The sequence below is a fragment of the Dasypus novemcinctus genome, chromosome 9 (assembly GCF_030445035.2).
Source record: "Dasypus novemcinctus isolate mDasNov1 chromosome 9, mDasNov1.1.hap2, whole genome shotgun sequence".
Classification (NCBI taxonomy): Eukaryota; Metazoa; Chordata; class Mammalia; order Cingulata; family Dasypodidae; genus Dasypus; species Dasypus novemcinctus.
In genome coordinates, this window is record NC_080681.1 from 122028936 (window position 1) to 122042913 (window position 13978).

A 13978-nucleotide genomic window follows, 5' to 3' on the forward strand; every position below is an offset into this window, starting at 1 on the left:
TGAATACATCTTCTAGCTTGGACAAGCTCTTCACTTCTCTGACCCTTATTTTCCCATATTTTAAATGGGGATGACAATTTATATGCTGTGAGATGGTTACAAGGATGAAGTGAGATAGGGTGTGTAAATGCTTCGAACTCTGCACACAGTAGGTATTCAACAAATGGTCCCTAGTATTATTGGCATCATTATTACCAGCCTGCTGCTCCCAGCAGAAGGTGGAAGGCCTGAGGCTATCAGCCTTTCCTGACACCCATTTCCAAAGAGTTTTGACGAACACAGAGACACACACTAATCGCAGTCCTCCCACCTCTGTGCCTTCCAGCCGGTGAGCAGTGGGTGCACGACCGTGTGGTCTCCCCATGGCCAGGCAGGAAGCGAGCTCGCTAGAAGAGGCTTTGCTACCTTCTCTGGACCAGTTCCAGCCACATCCATGCCTCTGGCCTTTGTCAAGCAGCTGGAGTGTGAGCCACACTGTCTGCCCGTGAAATGTGACTCTTGGAAAACATGCATATTTGTGAGTTGGTGCATGTTTCTATTTTGGGCTGCTGCTGCTCTCTTTATTTATTTTCCCTGGGCTTTGGTGCTTTGGAATCCAGCTTGGAAGGGTGTTTTGACAGACTTTGACACCTCTCCCAGCTCCTCTGGCAGGGAACATTCTCAGGTGGGGGAGGGTAGACAGAGATGAAGAGGATTTCAACTGACAAGCCTTCTTCCTTGGTAAGGACTCATAGGCAATTGGACACCCCTGCCTCACTGTCCCAGCCCTCGGTTTCCTCATATTTGGGTATGGGGGAATGGGGGATGAAGTACAAGAGGGGCTCGTGGGGAACCAGTTTCAAAGAGGGGCAAGGGAACCAAACAGGCTAATCATTGAGCTTCTGATTACAATAATGTGATTGTCATTATCAAAACAAACACATCGTTATTATAACCACCACCACCATTTTTGGGTGTCCACCCTTATGACTGCCAGTGGCCCGGCTGATTGCCCTTAGGGACATCACCTCATCTTTCTTCTTTTTTTTTAAAGATTTATTTATTTATTTAATTCCCTCCCCTCCCCTGGTTGTCTGTTCTCTGTGTCTGTTTGCTGCGTCTTGTTTCTTTGTCCGCTTCTGTTGTTGTCAGCGGCACAGGAAGTGTGGGCGGCGCCATTCCTGGGCAGGCTGCACTTTCTTTCGCGCTGGGCGGCTCTCCTTATGGGCGCACTCCTTGAGTGTGGGGCTCCCCTATGCAGGGACACCCCTGCGTGGCACGGCACTCCTTGCACGCATCAGCACTGCGCATGGGCCAGCTCCACACAGGTCAAGGAGGCCCGGGGTTTGAACCACGGACCTCCCATGTGGTAGACAGACGCCCCAACCACTGGGCCAAGTCTGTTTCCCACACCTCATCTTTCAGCAGCTCATTTTGCTCAGCTCTGAAGGGGATCTTTGCAAGACTCAGCTCATGGGACTCTAAGAAGAGGCTGTTTAGCCAAATGACGGCAACGACTGCCTTTCCCCCTGAATCAGATCCTGGCTAGGAACCAACAGACCATGGGCAGCCTCCTTGGTGGCATCTTAGGGACTTGGGGCTCATTACCAAGCCCCTCTCCACCAGGCAGGAACTCTAAAACTGCTCTCAGCTAGTCCCTGCTCTGTGGTCATTTACAACCAGCCCAGGGTCTGCCTCTTGGGAGGCAGGACATGGACTCGGACAACTCCATCTGCCTTTGAATGACTAGGCGCAAGGGAAGGGGGTGGGGAGACAAGGGAGACATGGCTAAACCAACAGAGAAAAGGGCTTACCCCATAATTCCAAGGCTCTGGGGGTCAGAAGATCCTGGTTTATGCCCCCACTCTTCTATTTGTTCATTATCAAGCAACTGCCAGCAGAACTAGTGGTTCATGCAGGGGCTACCCTGACAGTTGAATCAACCACTGTCCCCATGTAGCTTACACTTGAGCTGCCTGACCTAAAGGAAACCACATGACACCTCTGGTCCTATAAAGGAAATCATCTGAACATCCCTTGCTCAGGGGACTTTACCAGCGGTGGGTGCTTCAAGGAAGGGGAAGGGTGCCATATCTCTGAGGTTACAGAACCATGACTTTCAATCCCACCCAGACACAAAAGACTCACTGGAGAGTTAATGTCCCAGGGGAAAAAAAGAAGTCCCAAAGATCACCTCTTGCAGCTCTCTTTTTACGGACAGGTAGACTGAAGTTTACAGAACGGAAGTAGCTTGCCCAAAGGCATGCTGAGCCTGTAGTCAAGCTGAGACTAGCACCCAGGTCCCCCTACTTCTGGTCCAGTGCTCCTTCCACCACACATGCTGGGACCGTTCCTCTTTCCACCTCATTTCTGGATTTTAAGGGCATTGGCAGGAGAGGTGTCAAGAGGCAAGCCAGGGCATGGGTACCAGAACCTCCAAAAAGTCAAATCCCCAGGGAGGGAGGGGGCTTTGTGTGATCCCCAAACGCCCTATCCTCAGCTTCCTGGCCTCTTGGAGAGACTGCAGGAGTCCTGGGAAATGTCAGGGAGTGGGGAGGCTGTTGAGGTCATGGGGGGAGAGGGACTTGCAAAGAGAGAAGAGTGGAGCTGTGGCCCCTGTGCTGAGAAGGCAGGCCCAGGAGAATGGAGTCAGCTCCCCCTCAGGGCCAGCTGTGCCCACGTTGCCACAAGGCCTGTCTGGGTCAGACCCAGGCTGAGGGAAAGCTGGGTAAAGAGTGAGGGCAGCTGGGAAGCAGGACCGGCAAAGACAAAAAGGGGAGGGGGGAGTGAAAAATAAACATGGAGGAAGGGAACAGAGTGGGAAACAAGAGACAGAAAGTGAATGCAAAGAATACTGCAGAGAGAGATGGGGTAGACCCTGGTTGTGAAGGCAGTGTGTCCTTCCAGAGTAAGGTGTGAGGAAGGGGAGCTTGTGAGGGAGTGGTGAGCTGAGCAAAATGGACCTTGAGCTAAAAAAAAAAAAAAAGAAGAAGAAGAAGAAAGAAAGGGAAAAAAAGATTCTCAAAGACCTGCCAGGGCTGGACTCTGGCCAGCAACTTCCATTGGACTCTAGCCTCCCACCTCAGTTTGGCAGATGCCCTGCTTTCCCCCGTCTCCCCATCCCCATGTCTGCAGGAGGAGCAGGGGTTGCTCCGCCTCCCTGCTGCTTCTCCTGCAGGAATGGGACAGATTGTGTGTGTGTGTGTGTGTGCGCACACGCACGCGTGCGTGGGAGCCTGAGGGGCCCTGTGCATCACAGGGCATTGGCGTGGGCTCCGGAGTCTGGAGACAGCAGCCTTGAGTGAGGACCTGGGCTGAAGATGCCGCCTGTGGGAAGCTGTCCACGTGTGCATGCACCGGGTCTGTGTGTGCTTGTGGCCTGTGGGTGGGGTGCATTGCACGAACAGTGGGTTTGCGTGTGGATTGTTTGTATTCCATAGATCTGCGTGTGTGGCAGACTGTGACTGTGCGCGCGCGTGGACAGTGGGTGAGGGTGAGCGTGATCGTGGGTGCTTGCATCCCTGGGTGTCCGCGTGGCTTGAGATCTCCGAGGCGCTGTCCGCGGTGCTGACCCGGGGCGGAGCCCGGCGGGGACCTGTGCGGACCTGCGAGGTGCTGTAGCCAGCTCGGGAGCCAGGCAGCCGGCCCGGGCGGCGGAGCAGAGAGGACCGAGGAGAGGACTCCCAGCTGCGGGCCTCCCCGGGGAGTTGGGAAAAGTTCCCCAGCGGCGGGGCTGGCTCCCGGGACTCGGCGCCGCTCGCGCTGAGAACCTTCCCCCGACCCTCAGCGCCGCCCCTGCCGGCCGCCCACCCCACCTCCGCCCTCCTTCGCGTTCTCGGCAGAGCCCGGGGACCCTCCCGCGCTCGGCTTCCACTCCCGGCCCAGCCGGCCCCAGAGACCACGCGCGCCCTGCAGACCTGCAGCCAGGCTCCCGGGGCCGGCAGGACTCGGAGAACGTCCCGCCCCGAGCCTGATGCGCTAAGGTGGGGTAGGGGCTGGAAAAGGGGTAATCAACCTTTTCCTGCGCCCTCCGTTCGCTCTAGCCTGGCCTAGAGCTCGATCCGGGGCCGGGGGCGGATTAACGCTCAACTTTTAGGGAATCAGACATCCCCTCGCGGAGGCGAGCAGGGGGCTGGAGGTCAGAAGCTTCGCCATATCCTGGCATCAGACCCGCCTGTGCAGACCAGGGCTGCTCAGGCCCCACGGGGAGTTGGTGCGGAGCTGGGGTCGGGGGCGAGGGGCAAGTTCTGGGCTCTGCCCACCACCGGCCGGTTTTCCCAGGGGGGCTCCAAGGCCTGCGTCTTGGGCTGGCAGGACAGCGGGAGAACTCCGCACACAGCCCCACGCAGGCCGGTGTGGGGGTGGTGCGGGGGGGTTCCCCTAGTCCCCTACCCCGCCCTCCTCTCGAGGGATACATCCCCCAGTCCGGCCCCGGATGGCACCCAGTGGCCGTCGCACTCACCTCTGCCGTGAAGGCTGAGCTGGGCTGAGCCACGGGCGACCGGCGCCCTGGAGGGGGGCAGGACCAGATTGCAGCCACCCCGCCGCGCGGACTTGTCCCCTCGCGGGAGTAGCAGGGCGAAGCTCTCCCGCGCCGCAGGAGGCCGGAGCTCCCCGCTCTGTTCCAGAGCGCAGACCGCGGGCAGATTCGCGCGGATCTCGGTCTCCAGCGCGCAGTCCAGGGCACTCGGCGCCGCCGCTGCCTTTTATTCGCCGCCCGCCTTTGTTTGGGTCCCGGCTGCTACCACGAGGTATGGGGGTGGCCGGGGCAGGCTCTGTAGTCGCGCCCGCCCCCAGCCCCTGGCGCCTCGGGCTTCCACGCCATCAGGCCTTGTGTCAGCAGCCGGCGAGGGCCTGCACTCTGCCGCGCGCTGCTGTCCCCGGAGCCTGCCGCCAGGCGCCGCCGTGGCGGTCGCTCCCCCTGCGGGAGCCGCGCGGTGGTACAGCCGCGCCCCAACACCCGCGGGGGGAGGAGGGGGTGCTGCGAGGAGCGCAGCGACCCCTGGGGGTCTGTCCCCGCCTCTGCAAACGGCCCGGGCCGGCCCCCTGCCCTGCCCCTGAGTTTCCTTGGTCTCTTCCCAGCCTGCGCTCCTCTCCAGCTTGTCCTCCCAGCTTTGGCAAGTCACCAGCTTCCTGGACACTCGAGGGCATCCCCGGGTCCCCTGGGGAGGGAGCTGCCAAGTCCAGGCTCCTGGAGCTGGCCCTTCCTCCCTCCTCCATTCACCTCTCTGGCACCAGAACCCGGAGCCATGCCAGCCCCTGGCAGCGGGCAACTCTCCAGTTCTAGGGACACAATCTGCTTGACACCCTGGTCAGACAGCTGAGGAGGAGGGGGCCTGGGGAGCCAAGGCCAGTGTCCTGGGCCATCTCTCCCTACCAGGACTCTGAGGACACTGGCCTTGGTGTCACCTGGGGAGAGGCAAGGCAGGTGCCCCAAGAGAGCAGGGTGGAGAGGTTTTAGAGACAGAAGTCAGAAAGAAGGGAGACCCGTTGCCACTGCCATGTGCTGGGTCAACCCTGCATGTGCCATACATCCTCAGCATGTGTGCTGAGGGAGGGACTGGGAAGATAGAGGTGGGTGAGACACGGTACCTGCCTTCAGGAAGTTTCCTGTCTGCAGAAGACCTAAGAACCCAGGGCAGCTCTAAAATGAAAGACCAAGTCCCAAACCTGACGCACAGGAGGTGCTCGGTCCATGTCTGTTCCCTAGCCCTTATTTTTAAAAGAAAAAGATTGAAAAGAAAGAGCTCCTCTCTAACTTGCAGGTGCTGAGTGAGCTGGTAGCCCTTCACCCGCCGCTACTGCTCTGTCTCTGGTGTACAGTCTCTGGGAACTGGACCCACGGGCTGGCTGCCACCTGGACACTTTGGTATTTATGACCCTGGATGGCCAGAGAGCTCATCTAGGCAGAAGCAAATGGCCCGAGCCGGCGTCCCTGCCCTGGCACTCACTCCATGCGCTCAGGATCACTGCCAGGCTGGCCAGGTCTATCAGGGGACTCCCAGTCGCTCTGTCTGGCCTCAGAAGCATGAGGCTCCTGGCCTGCAGGGTTGTCACTCTGAGCTGTAACAGGAGAGAGAGACAGGAGACCTCTCCTGAAAAGTGGAGGGTGTGTGCGTGTGTTGCTGCCCAGCATCAGAGAGAAAACTGACACAGGAGTACAGAGGATGGGTCCAGCAGCCCCCTGCAAACAAATGGAAACATCCTAGGGGAAGGCAGCCTTCTCAGAAAACGTGGCGCCGTGGGGGAGGGTGGGAGGAAGGAGAACAAGGAAAAGACTTGTTTTTAAGGGAGCAATAGCGGAGACACAAAGTGTGTTCCCAAACCCAGCTGAGAGCATGGGTTTCTTTGCTGGGTGAATGGCTTGATTCTTTTCAGATGGCTTTCGGCTGCTCCCAGGAGCCTCCTCAAAGTCCTCTACAGCTCCTGCAGTATTCCTCTCAGCCTGACAAATCCCCAGGGAGCCCCCACTGATGTGCCCCTGGTGCTATGCCACCTTCCACCCATGCCTGGGGGCACAGCCCCCACTCCCTGGGGAAACCGTTTCAGTGCATTTGACAAGGTCCTGAAGAAATGCTCACCCACCTTCAAATGGTCCCAGCCTCCTGCCACTCGCTGGCCGTATCTGGGGCCACACGGGCCCACCCTCCTGGGAGGGGGCCTCCGGCTGGTCCCCAGTGGGGGCGGGGCTTGCCCTACCCTGGCTGGGGATCTTCCGCCAAGGGAGGCTGCAGAGACAGAGGCTGCGTGGAGTGGAGGAGGAGGTGGCGAGCGGAGACCCAGGAACACCGAGAAAGATGCAATTTTCCCAGGCCATCAGCGGGGTTTTAAAAATGCAAATGGAACCTGGTCTTTGAAATATGCCTGCCGTAAAGGGGAAACGGTGGTGGCGGCAGGAGCTGGCGCGGGCGTGGAGTCACGAGCGTCCTCCTCCCGGGCCCTCGTCCTCAGCCTTCCTCCCCCTCAGCTCCCTGCTCCGCCTGCAGGAAGCCTATTTACGGGGCCTGAGAATGCTGTGGACCCGACCTCAGGACACCTGCCGGGGGCCTCTCCCACCTCCAGGTGAGTATCAAAGGTGGCTCCACGTGCTGAATGACCCACCCAGAGAAAAGGATTCAGAGCAGGAGATTCTGCCCCTGCCCTGGTCCCCTATTCCAGTCCTGTTTGCTGGGAGGCCTTTCTGCATCTGATTTAAATGCCTCTTGGTGCCAATAAGCGGCCTCTCTTATAGTCTGTCTTCACTTCTAATTGAAAGGCCTTCTTTTGCAAGGGGTATGACTATAAAGGGCTGCTCTGTCCCTAGCTCCTGCCCCATTATTTCTACTTCTATTTTCTCTCCAATGGAAGCAGGGCCTCCGAGCCCAGCCTCTGATTCCCCCACTCCCAGTAAAGCCCTATTTCTGTTCCACCCCTTACCTTCTATGTGACCTTGGGAAAGTCACTTCACCTTGCTGAGCCCCAGTCTTCTCATCTATAAAAGTGGGATGGTAAAGGACCTATCTCATAGTAGTAGTTTAAGGATTTTATTAAATGAGACCATCTGTGTGCAAAAATAGCACTTAGCCCGTACGCGGTAAATATTAGCTTATTATTATCCTTGTTATTACCTGCTGGACAAGAGTTGACCATAACAGCCCCCCTTCTTTGCCCCAGTCCTGGTGAGGGGGACTGTGTGCAAATTAAATCCTCCCACCAGATGGCTGAGCAGCTGAGGGGAAGAGCACTTAGGGAGAGCTGGGGGTGTTTATCTTTAAAAAAACACAACAGAGTAAGGCAGTTCCCCCATTGTCCCAGCATCAGGGAATAGAGTAAATACATTTGTAAGTAATTCCCTCTTCAATCTGCTGTTAACACGCTGGCTCTGGAGTTCTTGACCCTCAAGCTCCAATTTTACCTTCTTTAGGAAGCCACCGGGTAGAGGCAAATGAGCCTGATGGTGTGCTGCAAAGAGCCCTAGGCTTGGGGAAGTGAACCTGATTTTTGTATGTATTTTTCATTAACTGGCTGTCTTTGGGCAAACCACTCCACTTCTCTGACCCTCAGTTTCCTCATCTGTAAAATGGGAGTGATAATGAATGCTGCCCACAATATGCCTGCAATTATCTTTTCAGCTGAGGTGGGTCACAGATTTATAGGTAAAAGTGTGAAAATCAGTATCTAGAGTTAGTTATATGTTAGACAGAATGACCAACCCCTGTTTTCCTGACTTTCCAGGTTGGCTGCACTTTATGTGACATAATGGATGCCAAAGGTCAAAAGGGCTCAGGAAACTTTCCCAAGTTAATGATAAATAAAGTCCCAACTCAAGACTACATAGCAAGTTAGTAGAAGAGCTTGGGTTGGACCCCAGGACTCACAGTTTCAAGTACTGAGCTTCTCCCCAAACCTCTCCTCCCTGAAACTCCATTTGTTCAGGAGAAGGTGGGTGCAAGCTTACGGGGGAAGAGGATGGCAAAGGGCTCTGTGGAAGGGTGACTTGGTCAGGCTGGGGTGGGGGTCCTACAGACAGGGCCTGGGAGACACTAGACAGATGGCAGTCCTGCTCTCCTGCCTCCCCCAGACTTCTACAGGCCTCCCAAGCCCAGCCCTCCATTCCCAGCCTCGCCTGCCTCCTCCAAGGAAGCAGGCAGCCTGTGCCAGAGTGAATACAATCCAAGTTATTAATTGCCTGCAACAATTAGCCCCAGCGCCTGGGCCTGCAGACGCCAGGGCTCTGAAAGAAGGAGCCAATTACAGCTTCATCAATATTCCCACTGCTACATAATCCTCCCCTAACAAGGCAGGGTCCTCACCCCCCCACCCATGTTTCCAGGGGACTTTGCTCTGACCCCCAACATCTGGAGAAGATGAAATATTGTTGAGGTCTTCTAGTGCAAATCCGGGGTAAGACCTAGAGGGGCATCATTCACATCAGGGCCAAGAGCAGGACCCTGCCAGAGAACAGTGGGGCATTAGCCAGAGACTGGCCTGTCGTGGGGGAAGAGACTATGGTCTCCAGGCTGAGTATTTTAAGTAGATGCACTGAAGGGCTCTTATTATTGGGACTGAATTGGAAGGGGGAGATCAGAAATACCTAAGAACTTCTGGTTTTAAGCTCAGTTGGTCACATGCTAGCTGTACGGCCTTGGGAAAACCACTTTATGTCTCTGAGCTCATTTCCTCACCTGTAAACTGGGGACAGTGACTATACCTCCCCATAAGGGGAGATTCGGGGAGACGTGCAGAAAGCACTAAGCAGCACAGTGAGCGGCTCAGGGTGAGAAGGAAATAAATGTTAACTGCTGTGTTCTCTCTGGAAAAGCCCTGGAAAGAGATCCCATGGCCCATGGGATGGCCTGTGAGTCCCTTTTCCCCTGGAGGGGGAGTGGAAATGTGGGGTGATGGGGATCAAGGCCGCCAGGCTTAGGAGCTCTGGATGCTCTGATTTACTCTGTGATCTTGGAACAACCCCCCTCTCTGATCTCTTGTTTCTAGCTTACAAATGAGGATGTGAGCTACATGTGTTGTGGTGTCCCTCTAACGTGATCTTCCAAGAAGGTAGTGGCAGGGGGATGGGTTTGGAAGGTGTAGGAGGCTGAAGGGAATATGGGATCCCCAACTTTCCAAATGAGTAAATAACAGAAGTGATACACGTGATGGAACTACCCAAAGAACATGACATCAGCTACATAAATAGTGATGCCCAAAGTTATGAATCTTTTGGTTCTGCCAGAGTACTTTTTCTCAAGACAGAAAATAAAAATCATCACCTGGTTCAGAACTCCCAGGAAAGCCTGGGTAGGAGTCACCCACAAGGTCTCGTCCCTGGAGCGTTTCAGGACCACGGACAGTGTCTGAGGCCTCCATCTAATCGCATCAGCAATGGTTGATTGAGTTCAACCCGGGAGGTGGTGTGATGATGCTCCTGAGGGGTGCTGAGCAGAACTCAGGTTCAGTTGCCCACGCTGCCATTAGAGGACAGGGGTCTTGCCTGAGGCCTCTGTCCCACCCTCCCCACAGGAATCCCTAGAGCCCCCAGTGCACCTGCCCGTGTGTGAGCTCTTCTGTGACTCAGCCTGGAATCCCAACCCCATATTCTCACCTTCATTCCCCACCCCCGGCCCTCTGGCCTCGCCTTCCCGGCACAAGCTGGCCAGCACCTCTCCCTGCCCCGACCTGTCTGGCTGGTCCAACGGCGCCAGGAGACAGCCCAGCTTTAACCCTGACCACCAGATCCCATCTGGCCCTCTGCAGTAACAGCAAGAAAGAGCTTTTCTGGCATTGTCCCAGGCAGGAATCTGTGCAGCTCTGATGGGCGGCCCCAGTTCCAGCCCGGTTCTGGCACATCCCGTGTGGGCAGGGTGGGAGGCGTTCCATGCCAGAGAACTCTGTGATCAGGGCAAAGCCAGGGCCCTGAGCTGGAATGAAGACAGATCACCAGTGCCCTGGCAGTTAAAATATCTTGTCGACAGCACAAAATGATACGGATAACCGCAATAACAATAATAATTAATAACTGCCATTTAGTGATTGCCAGAGCTCTTACACGCTTTACTTTATTTAAACTCACAGCCACCCCATGAGGTGAATCCTGTTATTATCTATCGTTTCCAGATGAGGACATTGAGGCTCAGGGAGGTTAAGTAACTTGATTCAGGTCACACAGCAGGATTCCAACCCAAGCAGTTTGACTCTATAGCCCAACCTCAACTACCACATTATTAGCTCCATTTTACAGACGAAAAAATGGTGTGTCCGAGAGGTTAATGGGCTCAGTTAAACTGACAGAAAGAGTCAGTGATGGAGAGAACTTGAACCAAGGTTTGTCTGATGTCAAAGATCCCCTGTTTGTCTGCTCTTCTCGACTGCACCCCGCTGAAGTAGGTCCCTGTTGGGTGCACACTCTCAAAGCCCCCAACTGTGCTCCCCTCTCATCCTAGATCTAAAACACATTACAGTCTCTCTATTCATCCTTTGGGAGGCCACTGCTTCTCTCAGAGCTGCAATCTACCAAGAGAAACATTCGAAAGCAGCGCTCACCTTCCAAGTCCCCGATTGCTTTGTGCGATGAGATCCTCCCTTGGAAACTAGAGGGGCCATCCTAAAAAAAAGTGGAGGTGGAGGGATAGTTCCCAGGACCCAGGAGGGCAGGCTCGTGCCCACACCTCCCAGTACTAGGCGTGGGGGCCAGGGTGGCTGGCCGCTGACTGGCCAGGAGACGGGCCTCCCCTGGCACGTAATGCCAGGTCATTCCCTAGCCCCTCATTTCACAAATGGGGAGACCCGAAGTGCAGGGCGGGTGACCATGGAGGTGTGGACGTCACTCTGCCAGCTGCCTCTTTAGGGCCACCCCTCCAAGGCCTCCGTGTCCTTCCTGACTCCTCTGGGCCCTCGTTTTATAGCTGGGCACGTCGGGAGACAGCTGTTCTGGTTGGCATCCAGGGCCACCACTGGCAGCGAGACGCAGAGGGAATGCACGAGTCTCCTTAATGACCTCCTGGGGGAGCTGCCCGGGCTCAGGCTGGCTCAGTCCAAGGCTGGAGCAGAGCCTGCGCTGCCGGCTGTGCCCGGGGAGCTGGGAGGTGGGGGGACCCTGCTCCACAGCCTCCTTCTCCTCCTTCCCCCCCTCCTCTCCCTCCTCCCTCCTGCTGCTCCCTCCTGATCCTCTTCCTCCCTTACCCTCCAAAACACCTGACTCCCCCTCTTTACACTTATTCCTTCCCTCAATAATAACCACAGTAACCATTTATTGAGCACTTACTGTGTGACAAGTCCTGTACGAAACGTTTTACAGGCACCCTCCTCTTTAATCGTCACAACCCTTGAAGGCAGGTACTGCAGTCCTCTTCCTTTTACATGTGAGAGAACTATGGCTCAGAGGGGCTGGGGTTTGCCAGCCCCCTGACTGCCAAGCCCACGTCCTCCTCTTGCCAGGAGCACCCGCTCACACCTGGGGCAAGAAGGTCAGAGGCGGGGAGAGCCTTGTTCTTTTGGCCTCAGGTGGATTGTGTGGACGGTGTTATTTTCTTTCCCTTTTCCTTTAAAACTCTAGGCTGCTTTCACTTCCCCACCCTGGACGGGGTCACCGCTGTACCCTCTAATCCTCCCCTTCCCCGTGTGTGCCTGAGGAGCCCAGAGGGTAAGCTGGTGCCCCTCGTATTTGCTGAATCAGAAAAACGGAACCAGACAATGATGCGTGGGGCTCGAGCACTACTGCACAGGGGCAGGGGGCTTCCCCCACCCCTGGGGATTTTTGTGGTTGTCATCACAGAATCGTCTTTAATCGATCGTTGGCTTAGGGGTCCACAGGGCGGGTGCCTAAGTGCGTGGGTCTGGAGTCAGGCAGACTCGGGTCCATTTATAGCTGTGTCTTTACCGCTGGGTTGTGCTGATCAAGTCGCCTCAACCCTCTGAGTCTCGGTTTTGTCACCTGTAAAACGAGGGTAGCATCTGCCTCAAGGAGTGGTTGTGAGGCTCAGATAAGAGAGGGCAAGGAGTAGGTCCTCGGGTGACGCTAGTTCCTTGCTCCGTCTCATTTGGGGTCAAAGGAGTTTCGAGAAGCACATCCCCCTCCAGCCCCAGGACTCACTTCTCAGGTGTCTGTTCTCCCAAATGTTTTTGTAGCATTTTAAAAGTAAGATAAGAGTCAACGTTTGTGTACGTGTGCTCTGTGTGGTGTACAAATTGCTCACGTTGTCTCATACGGAGCGTGTGGGTTCAGAACACAAACTCCCAAGTCAGATGTCTTGGCTTCAAATCCTGGCTCTGCTACTTACTAGCTGTATGACTTTGAGCAAGTCATCTCACCTTTCTGTGCTTCAATGTCCTCTTCTGTAAAGGCAGCTAATAATGGTGACGACCTCCTGCTGAGTGTTTAGGGAGTGCAAGTAAAGCAGTTATATCAGTGCCCGGATGTGACCAGTGCCCAGCCAAGGTCAGCTATTATTATTATTAATTTTCACAGCAATCTTGGAAAGTGGAGAGTATAGTTCCTGTTTAATAAAAGAGGTAGCCGAAAGAGGTTAAGTCACTTGGTTAAGTCCAAGATCCCATAGATAGTATGTGGCAAAGTCAGGATTTGAACCCAGGACTGATGGATTCTCAGCCCTCAGGGCATCCCCCTGCAGGCACACATCCGTAAGAGAGGGATAGGGTTCACAGAACACACCTGGGGCTCCGCCGGTTCCCTCCCAATGCCATGACCTGGAAGAGCTCTCCTCCCCACCCTTCTCGCTTCCTCTTGTCACCTGTCTTAGCTGGGAACTTGCCCTTTCACACTGAATCTATTTCAAAAAGACACCTCCTTACCTCCAGCAGAGTCCCTTGGGCAAGTGAGACCTGCTCACTTCCCAGAGCTCGGTGGGGTACAGGAGCATAGAGAGGCCCCGAATCCAGGCCTTGCTCTCCTCCTGGGCCTGGGGTGAGAGGCTGAGGGAGGCCGGAAGAGCTTGCAGGGCACCCAAGAAGCCCCTAGGGCACCCGCTGCCCCCATAGAAAGGCTGCTGCTCCAAGGGCTCCATGCCCCCACCCGTCCCCCTGCCCCCGGGACACAGGCTGCCACTGACTATGGCACTCAAGGCCCTTTATTCCTCAAGGGCCTCTCTCCAGCCTGGCCCACTGGCAGCCCCCTCCGCGCCCCGGCGACCCGGGCTCGGCCCCCGCCTGGAGAGCCAGCTCATCACAGCTCAAACATGCCAGCCTCCTGCATGCCTCCAGCCTTTACTCACATCGCCCCTGCTGCCTGGAATGCTCTTTCTCTCCTCTACCAGTGAAACATTACTCATCCTTAAGGACCGACTCATGCCTCTTGGTGCAGCCTCCCCCAACCGTACCCCACTCCTTCCCCTGGAGAGCCTTCAACTCTCTCTCCTCTTTGCTCCTAGAACAATTTCACACATCTATTTCTGCATTTATCACAGTCTGACTTGTTTTCTATATAGAGTCTGTTGCCTAAAAGTGAGGGTGCCGGGAGGGCTCTCGAGGGGAGCCACTTCCCAGGCAAGGGGTGGGGGACAAGGTA

The 13978-nt window shown here is 55.7% G+C and overlaps 1 protein-coding gene across 2 annotated transcripts in view; it reads right to left on the bottom strand.

The window, feature by feature from the left end:
* Positions 1-4937, bottom strand: part of DISP3 (dispatched RND transporter family member 3) — a 49242-nt gene extending 44305 nt beyond the window's left edge. Inside the window, exon 1 of one of the 2 annotated variants that reach the window (XM_058304417.2) lies at positions 4442-4937. The gene's annotated coding sequence lies outside the window, so the exon portion shown is untranslated. The remainder of the gene's footprint in view (positions 1-4441) is intronic. The other variant, XM_058304416.1, reaches the window with a different exon arrangement.
* Between the last annotated feature and the right edge of the window lie 9041 nt (positions 4938-13978).